We start from the raw sequence: 15,955 nt of genomic DNA, 5'->3' as shown, positions 1-15,955 counted from the left end.
AGTTTTCCACAACTACTTCACACAAGTGTGAACTACCTAATGGTCAATGATCAATTCACACAATTCCACTCTTCACCCACAGATCCTAGGCCTCAAGTTCAACACTCTACCTATGTAGTGAAAACCTCAAGGTCTCATACCATTTGATACAACACACAAACAACTAACCCTTTCCTACAAAACCAAACTCAAATAATACAACATTCTAAGTATGGAATCCCTTCATACTAAATGGAAACAATGCAATATAGTTTATTCACTTTAATTTTGCAACATAATACTTACATTAACAACCTTTACATCTCTCTCTAATTACCTTTGACCATGCACTATCTTCCATGAATAACAACCACAAAGAGTTTTACAAAACTACACATAGCTCTCTTGGGCTAGTTCCTCCACTATTTCACACCCTCCTCATGCCTCTTACATCACACTCTTTTAAATCTACCTTCCCATTGTTTCATTTCTTATTTTTATTGATTCATTTATATCTATTCATTTCTTTAATCTACCTCTTAGTTGGATTGTGTCTTTGTCTTCTCCTATGGTATTTTTCTTGTCATCTTTTGTTTCCTTTTACATTACTTCCTATGAATTCCTTTGTCATTTTTCCCCTCTCATTTCTTTATTCACCAAACATAATTCAAACTATTGCATGTGACTTAGGTTAAACTTCCACATATTTCATACATATCTAAGGGCAATTACAACTATAATGTCAAACAAAAATTCTACAATGATGTGTAGACTCTTCTCCAAAACTCCATTAAAGCTCTATGTAGATGTTGACAAAGGTTTTTTGGAATTTTACTTTATTCCTACAAAGTCATTCATTTGAAAGTCTCTAACGTCCTATCGACCAATTCATTTTGTGCATATCTTACAATCTGATTCAACATTTTAAGGTATTCTTTTAGCTAGATCACGAGCTCTATCTATGCTTCTAATTATGTACATATCATGTAACATGGATTCGTGGAAAATATTTCAAAACTTTCTTTAAAGCCATTCCATTCATAACCTTCCTTGATGCCATTATGATGAGTTAAATAATATTAATGAAATGATATTTCATTATTTCCCTCAAATAGGTATAACTAGCAATGGGATCATGATGCAATCAAAACATTAATCTTAAGGAGGCCCAAAAGTGGAGTTTTAATTTCATGTCAATGCCATTCTTGATGCATCACTTAATGATGCAGCCACCTAGAAGTGAAGACTAAGATCCTGCAAATTAGTTGGAGAGATGCTAAACAAACCTAGACAAACAAAACTTGAAGCAAACAATAGATTTTATTTTATTTTGGTTGATGTTTCATCAAACATAACAGATAGTAAATTTGTGAGTATGGGCTTAGAAAATGGGGTTAATTAGTCAAAATACTCTTCTAGGTTTTAAAGAACCTACAAGAGACCCCATTACTGTTTTAGGTACATCATAAGTCATCTACCTTCGTCTCTTCTAGCACTTAGCTAGGACTCTTGTTGACCTCCTCCACCAAGTGTTCTCTCTTCACCTCTTCCATTTCATGAGCTCCTATGCACCAAAGACCATCCTCAATTAGCAAAGGTTCTCTCTTTGTCGCCTCCAAATAATCTCTACTCTCCTCTCCTTTGTGGAATTTTATCCACCACAAATTGACCATCTCCACCAATGACCCACAACATCCTCAACATGCTTTGCATGTAAATACTCAACATCCATATGCATATCTTTCAATATTACAAATAAACACAAATTGAACTCAACATTTTTTAAAGTTTACCTCATGCTCTTCTACCACTCCAACATCCACTTCATCATCTTCAACCTTTTCACATTCCATCACTGCATTCACATCTTTATTCTTTTCAACATTGACTACTATAACTTGATTTGCTACTTGTTTCCCCCATATTTGGCCTACATAAAATTTGAACTTGAAATCGGTCTCAATGTCGAGTAAAGATCCAATAGGTGTTTATGCGTAAGCAATGAGCACGTGATCCAAGGTCATTGCTAGTCAAAATATGAAAAATGCATGTATTTTTAAAATTACTAAGAATTGAGGGAAATCATTTTATAGATATCTCTTAAGCATCATTTTGTGTCTTGTGGATAATTTTTACCTGAACCCAGTTCACAGTTTGCTATATTTTAAACTTTCAAATTTTGATGTCCCTCGCTCGCAAATAATTAAAATCTCTCATCCTAGTTATTGTCATGAGGAATAAATCAGGATGATGTCTCATTTCCCCACTTTCAACGCGTGTTTCAAATTTCAGAGCCTAACTCCCTACCATTTGGAAGATATGTTCATTTTTTTCAAGCCTGGGCATTAAATTTAAAATATTTAAATTACTTTTCAAATAAATAATTTAATGTTTTAGATTATTTTAACATTGTGATCATTTGAGGGAAAAAGTGTTAGGATTAATGATAGTTCCAAAGATACCAAGAGTGGGGTTAAATCAGTATCTAACCGGTTAACAAAATATTTAAACTTATTAAGAACTTTGCATCCCAAAACAGTGTACTGGTAAATAAGAATTAATGCAACAAATAAGAATAACAAAGACAACACACCATAATACAAGATATTTAACGAGGAAACCCGATGTGTGAAAAACCTCAGTGGGATTTGTGATCCACAATATTCACTCACTGGCCAATGAATAAATATTACTTACAATGACGGGCCTACACATGCAGGAAGGCCAAATACCTAGAGCTCATTGCTCAATAAGAGTCACACTGAATACAAAAGAGGATTATGAAATCCAATACAATGAACTGCTTCAAATCAGCATCAAGTATTCCAGGTTCAGTGCCAGTTTAAGCTCATTCTACAACCAAAAACCTTATACAAAATTTTCCTTATGCATTTGCATATAACATCCTTCCTTTTCCTTATTTTCTTATTCTATTTTTTTTAATATCAAAATGACTTACAAGATCTCATATATAAATGAGTCTATTACAATGTACAATGTCATCTTTACAAAAGATAATTACATTTAAATACAATAAATAAAATTTTATTCCCTGTCGGCTGGGGTGCCGGTATGCATTGTTGCCACTGCTGATGAAGTGCTTACTGGTATATGTAGATGTATATTACTAGTGTCGGTAACTATCGATGGCTTACCAGATGAATTTCAGTTGGTTGCCAAATGGTTGCCATCAATGACAACATCAACTATTCTCATAAGAGTGTAGAATTCCAACAATCTCCCCCTTTGGCATTGATGGCAACACTCATGAGAAAAATCCAAAAACTGTTCCAAAAAGTTACCAAAAAGATGTGCTCCCCTTGAGAAAATGATTTCCTCTGAATAAGTATTTTTCTTTGTCGACTACTCCCCTTTGACATCAATGACAAAGGTTGTCAAAAATAGTCGAATGAGTAAAAATTTCACTTCAAAGTTTGTAACCGGTTGGTTACAATATGAAATATATTTTCCAAAACCAAATTTAGACTCTGCATGAATCTATTGCTATCGTTCAAGGTTACCTCAGTCTGTTGGATCGTATCGCTGATATAGTGCATGTGTTCTTCTGATGATCACTCTCCTTGAAGTAATGCCTTAGAGATTTCATTTCTCAGAGGGATAAGATTGTCCAACTCAGGACCAAGTTTATATTTAAGTTCTCTATTATTAGACTTAATCCTTGCCTTCTCTTTCTCAAGTTTCTCCAATTTCTCCTCAAAACCTGCTATTTCCTACCTCGGTGTGGGAAAAAACTCGGTGGGATTTGTGACCCACAATATTCACTCACTATCCAATGAATAAATAATACTTACAATGAGGGGCCTAGACATGCAGGAAGGCCAACTGCCTATAGTTCACTGCTCAATAAGAGACATTGACTTCCAATACAATGTACTGCTTCAAATCAGCATCAACTATGCCAGGTTCAGTACCGATTTAAGCTCATTCTATAACCAAAAACCTTATATAAAATTTGCCTTATGCATTCGCATATAACATCCTTCCTTTTCCTTATTTTCTTACTCTATTTTTTTTTATATCAAAATGACTTACAAGATCTCATACATATATGAGTCTATTACAATGTACCATGTCGGCTTTACAAAAGATAATTACATTTAAATACAATAAACAAAATTTTATTCCCTGTCGGTTGGGGTGCCGATATGCATTGTTGCTGCTATCGGTGAAGTGTTTGCCGGTATATGTAGATGTCTATTGCTAGTGTCGGTAACTGCTGGTGTCTTACCAAATGAATGCCAGTTGGTTTCTAGATGGTTGCCATTAATGACAACATCAACTATTCTCATAAGAGTGTATAATTCCAACAAAAATTTGTCTAAAAATGTCCTATTCATTTCTCCTTTATTCTCCTCCGTGGTAAATTGTTTCTGGAGGTCAAGGTCATAATCTTTGAAAGAAAATGGTGAAGAATGCTCTGTTTTCGAGAATTCTTAACCCAGATTCATAACCTTTTAAAAAAAATGGTTAGAGATGCTTCGTTTTGGAGCATTCTTAACCCATATTTCTAACCTCTCACAAAAAAAAAAGAAAAAAGGTTAGGAATGCTCCAAAACGGAGCATCTCTAACCTCATTTCCCAACCTTGTGGGCCCACTTTTTGTCAAGAAGGTTAGAAATGCTCCATTCTGAAGCATTCTTAACCTCTTCCATAATTAAAAGAAAAAAGAAAGGAATAAGAAGCTTCACACTCTAGGTTATGAATGTTCATTAGATGTAATGAAAAGAAAGAGGTTTTCATCTCGTGGTTGCAGTAATGGTAGAATACATACATAATGTATTTCACTAGATTTTGGAAATTTTCAAGTGATTGCAGTTGGTAAGGTTAATGAAATCTTCTGCAACTTTTGGCTGCATCATCCTAACCATTGACATTCATCACAACATGAAGGATAGTAAGATTTTATCATATCTCATACTGGCAACTATTGTTATGGATGTATGCAAGATGTGAAGGCATTGACAAAGCATTTGAACCATCTGATGAAATGTCTCAAAGAGATAGAAACCCATGGAATACGATGACAGGTTTGTTGAAGAGTTCTTAGAAACTTTAAAGTAGATGCAATTGGCAAATATAAAGCCACATTTCCCCATGCCTTTAATAATCCATTGCCTACACAAAATGGGAGCTTCGAACTAGGTTAACAACACATCGGTCTTTGTAAGACATTGGAGTTAGAAATGCATGCAAACCGTGGAAACAAAAAAAATACACCATGAGATGCTTTGGTAGACTTGTGTGTAGAACATGGAACATACTCATAGCACGTAAATTGTATCATCACCACAAGTCAAGATTGTAGAATGGATGCCAAATAAACTACACAAGAAATTTCTCCATTCTCCTTCACGGGCCTATGTCATCCAACACTATGCTGATACTACGGTTTAAGTGTATATGCAATGTGGAAAGCTTTGACATGGCATGTGAACTGGTTGACAAATACCTCAAATTGGTGTCATCTCATATAATGCTAGGACTACACGATATGCATTGTATACATTTGATGCAAATGCTTTAGAAACTTCAAGCAAATGCATTTGGCAGGTGTAAAGTCAACCACCACAACCTGTCCTTGCTCTTTCTTTCTTGTGCCAAAAGATAGAGGGATTGCATCAGATATTGTAGTCATAGCCGCTCTGGTAGTTATGAAGGTAGAATGTAGAGGCATACACAATGCACGTGGAGTGTTTGGAAAAATACCACATGAAATGCAATAGTAGAAGCATAGACAAGGCATTTAACTGTTTGACAAACCACCTCAAGGAAATATGTCACACGGTGAATGCAAATCATGGAAGAATTGACATGGCATGTGAAATGTTTGACAATATAACGTGGCAGAAAAAAATGTAAATCATGGGGGCGTAGACAAGGTAAGTGAAGTGTTCAGCATAATACCTCAAAATGATGTCACCTCATTACATGGAATGATCGCAAAATATGCACCAAATTATCAAAAGACATTTATCAAAGCATAAAGGATAGAGGAATTATGTCAAACTTTGTAGTTGCAACTACTCTGGTAAACATGCATGCATCGTGAAGCATAAACAAAGCAAGTGAAATGATTGAAAAAATGCCTTAAAGAAATGTGGTCTCAATACTTATGCACTGCGGTCAAAATGTATGTACACCGTGGAATATAATCACAACAGGCAGATTATCTGATAAAATGCATCAAAGAATGATGTAGATCATGGGAAGCATAGGCAATGCACTTGAACAGTTTAACATAATGCTTGATGTCATCTCAAAGATTGTGAAACTTCCAAGGAAATGCAGTTCGCAGGTATAAAGCCAAATTCCACAACCCTTTGCTAGCATCTTTATTGCCTGTTCCAAGATGTGGGTTTTTTAGAAGTGAAGAGACATCCATCAAAGCATGATTAAAGGTAGATCTATGTCAGACATTATAGTTAGAAATTCTCAAGTTGATATGCACAACAAGTGAACCGTTTGATAGGATGCCATAGGCAAAATATGGAAACATAGTTCAAGCACACAAATTGTTTGTAGAATGCCTCAAAGAGATTTCATCTCAGGAATGTAATGAAATGATGGCAGTGATACACTCACGCAGTCATTGGAAAAGTGATAGAAACTTTAAAGTGAATGCAATTGGCAGGTATAGAGTCAAATTATTTTTTGCCACCCTCCATTCCTACAAAAAATGAAAACTTTGAAATAGAGTTTGTAAATTCATCAAAGCACTAAATAAATGAGGATCATTGTCAGATATAAATCTATACATGAATAAATTGAAGCATAAGAGAAGATGTGCTACTGATTTTATAGAATGCCTCGAATTCATCTCATGGCTTGTAGTGATTTAAAACTAATGTAATGACATGACTCATGGCTCACATTGATCGCAAGGAATAGACACATATATTTGTTAAGAAGATCTACGTGCAAAGCTTATGGAACCATAGCCAAGGAACTTCAAGTGTCTAGCAGATTGCAATACTAATTTCACGAACCTCAACCAATATTCTCCAACCGTAGTGGAACGACACACAAGAGCTAGGTGACCACATAAATAATGTCATGAACATGATAATATCCTGATCCTCAGAAAAAAGGGTTCACCATGGAAAGAAAAGTAAGTGATTGTGGTAGATATGGGCCAGAGAATACAGCTTTTCCCAATATGCTATGGGTATGCATTGTTCACTCGATAGATATTTGGTAGAGTTTTAGCCAAAAGATGAAATAGATATGATATAGTTGTTCAAGGCTATTGTCTCATGTATCCTATGACAATAAACACAAGGGTACCACAGGTTGTAAAGATAAATCTATGAAAGAGTCTAATAATAGAATGAAATAGGTTGTTGAAAAATATAGAGTTGATACGGTAATGTCATTGACAAGGGAGAGTTTTTGCCTCGTGGTGGTTATAGCTTGTCTCACTTCAAATTTGGTGATTATAGAGGAATGGGCACTTATGTCAATTGTTCCTAGGCATGTGAATATTGTAATGAAAAGATGGAGGTTAATTGTGCATAGGGATGCATTTTCACTTTTTAGGAGATTGATGAAGGTGACTACATAAGAATTAACCATACCATCATATAAGCCTTCTTATTGCTCAAAGAAATATTATGTTCATGATGGATAAGGATGTTCGAGAGTTTGTAGACATGAATTCAGATGATGAGATGATTACGAGATTAAATGAAGCAAATAAAGATGGAGGCCACCTCAATAAATTTGACAAATGAATTATTTATTCAATGTAATTGGTTTGAAATTATTTTTGTAAAAAGTGACTTATGTCACTTCTTGTAACCAAAGGTTAGAAAGTTGACTTCTTTCGTGCATAAAAGTGTAGGTTACTAACTCATTGAAATTTACGTAGAGAAGAGTTAGTTATTAACCCAAGATTGAAGTTGGTTATAAGGTAGTTATCCTACAAGCCTATAAATACAAGGCTTTTGCATTGTAAGGGAGGGAGACTTTTTATAGAGGGGAAAACTCTGCTGGAATTCTAGGAGAAACTTGTAATGACATTTTGATTTGCGCTATGTATAGAAAGGATTTTGGACTTGTATATTTCCAAAAAGATAATGAAGACTACGTCTTAGTTCGTGTGTTCTAAATGTATTCATTTGTTATCATTGTTGATTTCTCGTATGTCAAATTGGTAGTCTTTTTATGCATATGTGATTTGTACAATTTATGTGATGATGCACAAGCAACCTTTGGTATCTTAGTTTGAATGTGTTGAAGTATCTTATCTCTCTGTATGTTGAGATTTGTCATTCTTCTTTATCATCATCTCACGGCTAAGCATATTACCTTATAAGATCCCCTTGTAATTTGTTACTAATGTTGAGAAATCTTAGTTGATGGTCATATGTCTATTGTTGGGGTTTCTATCTTCATTTCTTTTTAGTTTTATGTTTTCTCCTTTATATACTTTTAGGTTAAAAGTACACAAAAAACCTAAATACCCCTATCATACAAGGGACCTACCCCTCTTAAATGCAGAGGAAGATTGTGGTTTCACTCCAATCTCTCCAACTATTGGAACATTTGTCGCTGCTCATCGGGAAAACAAGGTCAGTTTCAGATAAATGACTATAGTGACAAATTTGTTTACCAACACTACTGCACTAAACAACTCTTCAATTGTCTCATTCTCCTCTCTAAGAAATATGCTATCCTCTTCTAGTCCTTGATAAAACATTGTACCCTTGTTAATCTCTTCCTTCTGATCTACCTCCTCTTCCAATACTTCAACCTACATGGTGCTTTAACCTCCATTGCTTTCATTCACTAGTTGATGGTCCATCTTGACCATTTCCTCCTCTCTTTTCACTCCATTCATGTAGATTTTTATCACTTCTTTTTCCTTTTAGCTGCAACTACCCTTCTTCAATAGAAGTCTCCACATTCCATACATCTCTTCCCAATATCATTCCAAAAAAAATAAAAAATGGGCCTCCTCATGACCCACCTCGTGTCTTCTTTTTACTCACCTTTTCATTTACTGCAATCTTTCACTCACATTTAGTCTCTTCGTGGCTTCAATATGCAAAACTCTTTCTTTTGTGCCTTCATATCTCTCAAATACACAGGGATTCTCTACTACCTACAACAATCCTTTTGAGCTCTCCAAAATTACTTCAAACAAGTATGAACTAACTTGGGGTTGACTATCTATTCACATAGCTTCACTCTTCACTTGCAGGTCCTAGCATAGGTCGCCTAACATTTGATGCTCTACCTATTCACTCAAAACCTCAACCTTTGATACAATTTGATGCAAGAGACAAATAACTCACCCTTGACTACAAATCCAAACTCAAATAAAACAACATACTTGATGCAGGAGCATCCCTAGTTCTTGGCAATCTTGCATCAACTAAAAAATATTTTATTTTTCATTTGTTTCTTGTTTTGCAGTTTCAACATTTCTTTATGTGTTTCTTTGCATTCATCACTAGATTTTGTGGAGATAAATTTTGCTCATGGACATATTAATATACCTTATCCTAAGTTTGCAGGATGTTTGGATCTTTTTCTGGCAAGTTATCGCTTTCAGAATTTGAGACAATTTTCTAGCTTGGAACATCGGAACCACTCTAATGAGTGGATTATTGATAGTGGTTGTTCTCACCAAATGAATGGTGATTAGGGAAAGTTTCTATCTCTAGAAGAATATGATGGAGGTGTTGTCAGATTTAGTAATGAGGTCACATTCTTGAGAGACAAGTCTAAGGCATTTTGAAAGTTCAAAGCCTTCAGAGCATTAGTAGAGAAGGAAAGTGGTCAAAAGATAAAATGCCTAAGAACTGATCAAGGGGGTGAATTCACTTCTGATGAATTCAACAAGTACTGTGAAGATAGCAGTATCAAGAGGTAGCTGTCTACCCCAAGGACACCACAATAGAATGGTATAGCAGAAAGGAATAACAGGACTTTAGTTGAAGCTGCCAAAACAATGTTGATCCAAGGAAAGGTTGCTCACACTTTTTTGAGAGAAGCGGTGAGCACTACAGTCTATACTATGAACTGGGTACTCATCAAGAAAGGTAGAGTTAAAACCCCTTATGAATATTGGACCAGGAAGACTCCCACTGTGAGTTATTTTAAACTATTTTGTAGTAAGTGTTACATCAAGAGAGGTGATCATCTGAGCAAGTTTGATGCTAAATGTGATGAAGGAATATTTCTGGGGTATTCCACTAAGAGTAAAGCTCTCAAGTGCTACAATAATAGAAAACAAAAAATTGTTGAGGGTATCAATGTTAGGGTTGATGAATCCCCTGAGGAACTTGAGGAAACTTGTAGTGAGGAAGTGGAAGATGAACCAGGTGTAGCCTTCTGGGAACCAGTTAAGAAAGAAAAAAGTATAGATCTCAATGTTCCTATACCGGTAGAAGCTACAGTAGGTGAAGAAGAAGAAATAAGTGAAGAAGAAGAGGAAAAGCAAGCAAAACCAGCTAGAATCATTGCTAGATATGTGAAACTACATCATGATCCAAAGTAGATCATAGGAGATAAAGATAAAGGGATACTCATAAGAAGAAAGGTGAAAGAAAAATCTTGCATGATTTCTAAATTGGAGCCCAAGAATTCCAGAGAAGCACTTACAGATGAGGACTGGATTAAGGCAATAGAAAAGGAGCTAGACTAGATAGAAAAGAATGTAACATGTTCCTTGGTATTGAGACCAGAACATAAGAATGTCATAGGTACCAAATGAGTTTTCAAGAATAAGCTAAATGAAGAAGGCACCATTGTAAGAAACAAGGCAAGACTTGTATGCATATGCTCAGGAAGAGGGAGAAGACTATGGAGAAACCTTTTCTCCTGTGGCTAGGCTGGAAGGTGTCTGTATGCTACTTGCATTTGAAGCATTCAAGGGATTTAAGGTATACTAGATGGATGTGAAGTCTATTTTCTTAAATGAAATCCTAGAAGAGGAAGTGTATATTGAGCAACCGGATGGCTTTGCCTTATCAGAAGACAGTAACATGGCATGTAAATTACACAAAGCCCTATATGGATTGAAATGAGCACCTAGGGTATGGTATGAATGATTACACTCTCATCTTGTGAAAATAGGATTTCAGAGAAAAAGTGAGGATAGCAACATCTACCTGAAATATGAAGGTGATTAGATTTTGATCTATGAAGTATTTGTAGATGACATAATCTTTGGAGGAGATGATAAAATGAGCCATGCATTTGCAGATGAAATGAAAAAAGAGTTTGAAATGTCTCTTGTTCGGGAGATAAAGTTCTTCATTGGTTTACAGATTCAACAAATGAAAGAGGGTATCTTCATTACCCAATCCAAGTATGTCAAAGAGGTATTGAAGACCTTTGGCATGGAGGAGAGAAAACTGGTTGGTACACCGATGGTGACCAACTGTAAATTGACTAAGGAAGATGATTCAACATTAGTAAATGAGAAGGAGTATCGGTCAATGATTGGTAAGATGCACTATGTGGTGCACAACAGACCAGATATTGCTCATGCAGTGGGCATTGTAGCTCATTTTCTGAAAAGTCCGAGTGAATCCCACTTGGTAGTAATCAAGAGGATTCTTAGATACCTAAAAGGGACTGTTGACTATGGACTGTGGTATCCAGACAATGGTGATTTTAATCTCAAGGTATTTACCGATGCATATTGGGGAGGTAATGTGGATGATTGTGAAAGCACAACTAGTGGAGCATTTTTTCTTGGTGGGAGACTAGTCTCATGGACAAGTAAGAAGCAGAGTTGTACTTCTCAGTCTACAACTGAAGTGGAGTATGTGGCAGCATTTATGAACTGTACTTAGGCAATCTAGATGAAACATTTATTCGATGGTTTCAAAGTACCTATATCTATATATTTGGTGACAATACTAGTGTAATCAATATTTCCAAAAATCCTGTATTCCATGCTAGAACTAAGCAAATTGAACTCAAGTATCATTTCTTGACAAAGAAGATTCAAGACAGAGAAGTTGTATTACAACATATTTCCAGTAAGGAGCAGCTAGTAGATATATTCACTAAGCCCTTACCAAAGACTACATTTACCTATTTGAGAGGTGAATTAGGGGTTTTGCCCCTTCATGAAGTCAACAAAAGATGTGTGCTCCACATTAGTCAGTTATTACAGTGACAAATCTTTTAGGATTGTTGTGTTGAAGAATGCTACTTCATAGGGGGAGAAACATAGTGGAGTATAGGAGATTGTGCCTCTACTTTGGCATTGTTGTCAAAGGGGGAGAAGATATATAATAAGGAGAGAAGATATGATATAGGGGAGAAAATATATGTTGTATGATATCTGATGAAGATATTTTTGTTGCTAGTGATCTATGATGTTTCTTGTTGCAATTCTACGCTAAGTAAGTATTGCCATCAATGCCAAAGGGGCAGATTGTTGGCATTTGATGAACCGGTATGTTGGTACATGATGATATGATAATAATGTATGTTTTCATTTATATCAATAAGTATAGGTCAACCGGTATGAAGATTGGAAGCAGTTGTTATTTGATGATCAAGTTGAATAAACGGTATGAAGAGATGTAGTGAACCGGTGTCGGGGTTTCACTAAGTGTGACTACCGGTTGGTAGTCTCAGCTCTAGGGTTTTTGGTTTGGCAATCTAGCTTGTACGATGCAACCGATGATATTTTGTGATGAGTTATCTAAGAAATGAGGATGAGATCATGATGCCATTTTAGTTTTGTGCACATGAAGCATTTCCTTGAGGATCTTGCATATGAAGGATCGACTGCATTAAATGTCTACCTCGGGAATGAACATTTTTCTTAGTGGTATGAGAAGAAAGCATGATGGGTTACTGATTTTTATGTGTGGTGAAGAATGGATGATGCAGAATGACTCTTGATATATGTTTGAGATTGTTTCATTCTATATAAAATGTTTGAACAGTCAGGATTGGACTGCCTGTAATTGTAAACCTAAATGATTAGGGTTTAGAGTTTATCCTACCGACCTAATTGTTGTCTAGAAGGTCGATGATGTTTGTTATTGTAAGTTGTTGGCAAAAGTTGTGTATGTATCCGAGTGATGAGATACTTGCCAGACCAATGAGAGAAAACTGGAGAGTGTGATTACAGAGTAGAGGAACTAAAAAGGATTTGCCTTAGCATATAGTGTTGTTATCAAATCAGAGTTTTACCTGTTGTCTTCTAACCATTTCAACAGAAGGAATATCCCTGTGTCGGGTATATTTAATAGGCTTACTGTAAATCCTCTAACTAGGTGACTCAAGTTCATTGAGTTCTTTAAATCCTCTAGCAAGGTAACCTTTAACAGGGTTTCAACCTTTAACAACGTATATAACAATCCCTTAACCGGGTTATCTTTAACAGGATCGGTTCCTAGCAAAACCTTATTGTAAAGTATTTAACTAGACTAGGCTCCTAATAGAGTGAGCTTCAAAAGAGTTCAAAACAAGCTTTTGGGTATTCATCCCCACCATGGTTTTTCCCATTTGGGTTTCCACATGAAAAAATATGTGTGTCATGAGTTGTTCATTTTCATGTGATGATTAAGTATTCTTTTTTTAAGTGATTATGCATGCAGAGCTAATGTATTTGAAGTATTTAGTTTTACCTGTTTATATTGTCTGAAGTCTTATTGTGTTTAACCAATATTTCCATGGTTAAGTTTAGTAATGAAGACAACTGGTTAAGATTGTTTTAACTTGAATAGTTGCGGAGAGAATTTTTGTATGTACTAATTCACCCCCCCTCACCAGTTAGGGTATCTGTTGTTCATCATTATTTATCACTGGAAGGATCACTTTAGTGGAGGTCAACCATGTTATTTTACATGTTACATCTACTCATTAGCATTTGTTTCATCTTGGGCTGACATGGATCATACTTGATCATATAAATCAAAGCAATTAAGCATTTATAAATCAATGATGAGAACATAGAAGATAAATTTGAAGGCTAGGAGTTTCGGAGATGGCTCACATTCTTGCTTGAGCTCAGATATTGTATTGAGCATGTTGTAATCAGGCCTATGAGCCCACATGTTGTCGATAGTTTTTAATGGATTTTCATGATATAATAAAGTTTGTATTGCATTGCCTTCATCACATTGAGTTGTTTTTTTTGTGTAACTCTTGTTGTACAATCCAGACTGTTCTCTTTGAGGACCCTCTTGCCATGACTACACCAAGTGGTATCAGAGCAAGATTTCATTTTGGAGATTACAGAGTCCTATAAGATTTTGTTGTAGGGTTGCAGATTGAGGATCTGGCCTACAAATTTTAGAGGACAAGTGTAAAGATGATGTGAAGAGGAAATGCAAACCCTACTGTGATGGAAATATTGAGAGGAATTGTAAATCGGTTGGAAGCTGTTGAAATGACCCAGAGAATAGGTTGAAATGTTGAAGATGTGAGTGATGGTGATGAAGCCGAAGTGGTTGGAGAATAAGGAGAAAATCCACTGGCAAATTATCCAAATGAAGAAAGGTTTCTAAGAGTATTGTCTAGAGTAAATACTAGACCACATTTCAACCCATTGGATTATGATGACAAGTTGGATCCAGATGGATTGCTAGATTGGATCATAGAGATAGAAAAGTATTCTGATTTTTGGGGCACCGCAAAAGATAGGAAGGTAAGATATGCTTGCACTAAGTTTAAAGGACATGCATCTCTTTGGTTGGAATATTTCCAGGTAGATAGATAGGGAAGAGGTAAAGAGAAGATTAAATATTGGGAGTGGATGGCTAACAAGTTGAAATCGAAGTTCATGCCTGTCGATTATCAAGTGAATCTATTTTGGAAGTTGAAAAATCTGAAGTAGAGGGAATCTAGTGTGAAGGAGTATGTCGAAATATTCTACAAGTTGAATATCAGATCTAAAAATACTGATGATGAGATTGAATAAGTTTCGAGGTATTTGAATGGGTTGCAGATGTCTATGCAAGATGAACTCAGTCTAATAAAGTTACAGAATATTGAGGAAGCTTATCAATATGCCTTGAAAGTAGAAAAGAAGCTGAACAAAAGACATGAGCAGAAGCAAAGAGGTAGAGATGGAAGATTTCAAGGAGGAAGAAGCTATTCTAGAGGAAGAGGACCCTATACAGATTAGAATAAAGACAAGGAAGTTAGCAAAGATGGAAGTTCATATGGGAAGGATGATAGAAACTTTTATTGGAGAAGAGAACTTGATGGTTACCAGAATGAGGGTTATGGAAAAGAAGACAAAAGATGAGGTAAAAGAGTGTTTAGAGGAACTTGATTTAAGTGCGGAGGAGAAGGACAACACACTTTTCAATGTAAGAATACTGAGAACATTGGAAGGACAACATTGGTGGAAGAAGACCATCCTAAATCAGCTAATAAATCAAAAGATGGAGAATTGTTGGTGATGTGGAGAGCTTTGTGTCATATCAGAGGAGATGAAGAGCCCTTGCAAAGGAGGAATTTGTTCAAGACCAGATGTAAAGTTTCTAGTAAGTGTTGTAAAGTTATAATTAATAGTGGTAGCTCAGATAATCTTGTTTTGGAGGAGATGGTGAATAACCTAAATTTGGAGAGATTGAAGCACCCTAAGCCTTATCAGATGGTGTGGATTTAGGATGATCATAATATACTAGTAAATGAATAATGTATGGTGAAATTAAAAATTGGAGCTTATCATGATGAATTTTTATGTGATAATATGCCTATGGATATATCTCATATCTTATTGGTTTGACCATGGCAATTTGATAGACAGACAATACATGATGGAAGGAAGAACATATACACTATTGTTACAAATGGGATGAAGCATATACCTTATTACCCTTGGAGAAGGCTTTGATAAATGAAGTTTGTACAAGTGCAAGAATTTGTTTGGTGGATGGGAAATTTCTAGATGGGATGAGACATGAGAATGTGTGTTTTGCCTTAGCTCCTTAGAAGACTGACATTCTGGAGCATGAAAGAGAACAAC

Source organism: Cryptomeria japonica, chromosome 1, assembly GCF_030272615.1.
Source record: "Cryptomeria japonica chromosome 1, Sugi_1.0, whole genome shotgun sequence".
NCBI lineage: Eukaryota > Viridiplantae > Streptophyta > Pinopsida > Cupressales > Cupressaceae > Cryptomeria > Cryptomeria japonica.
Note: the sequence above shows the minus strand (reverse complement) of the source record.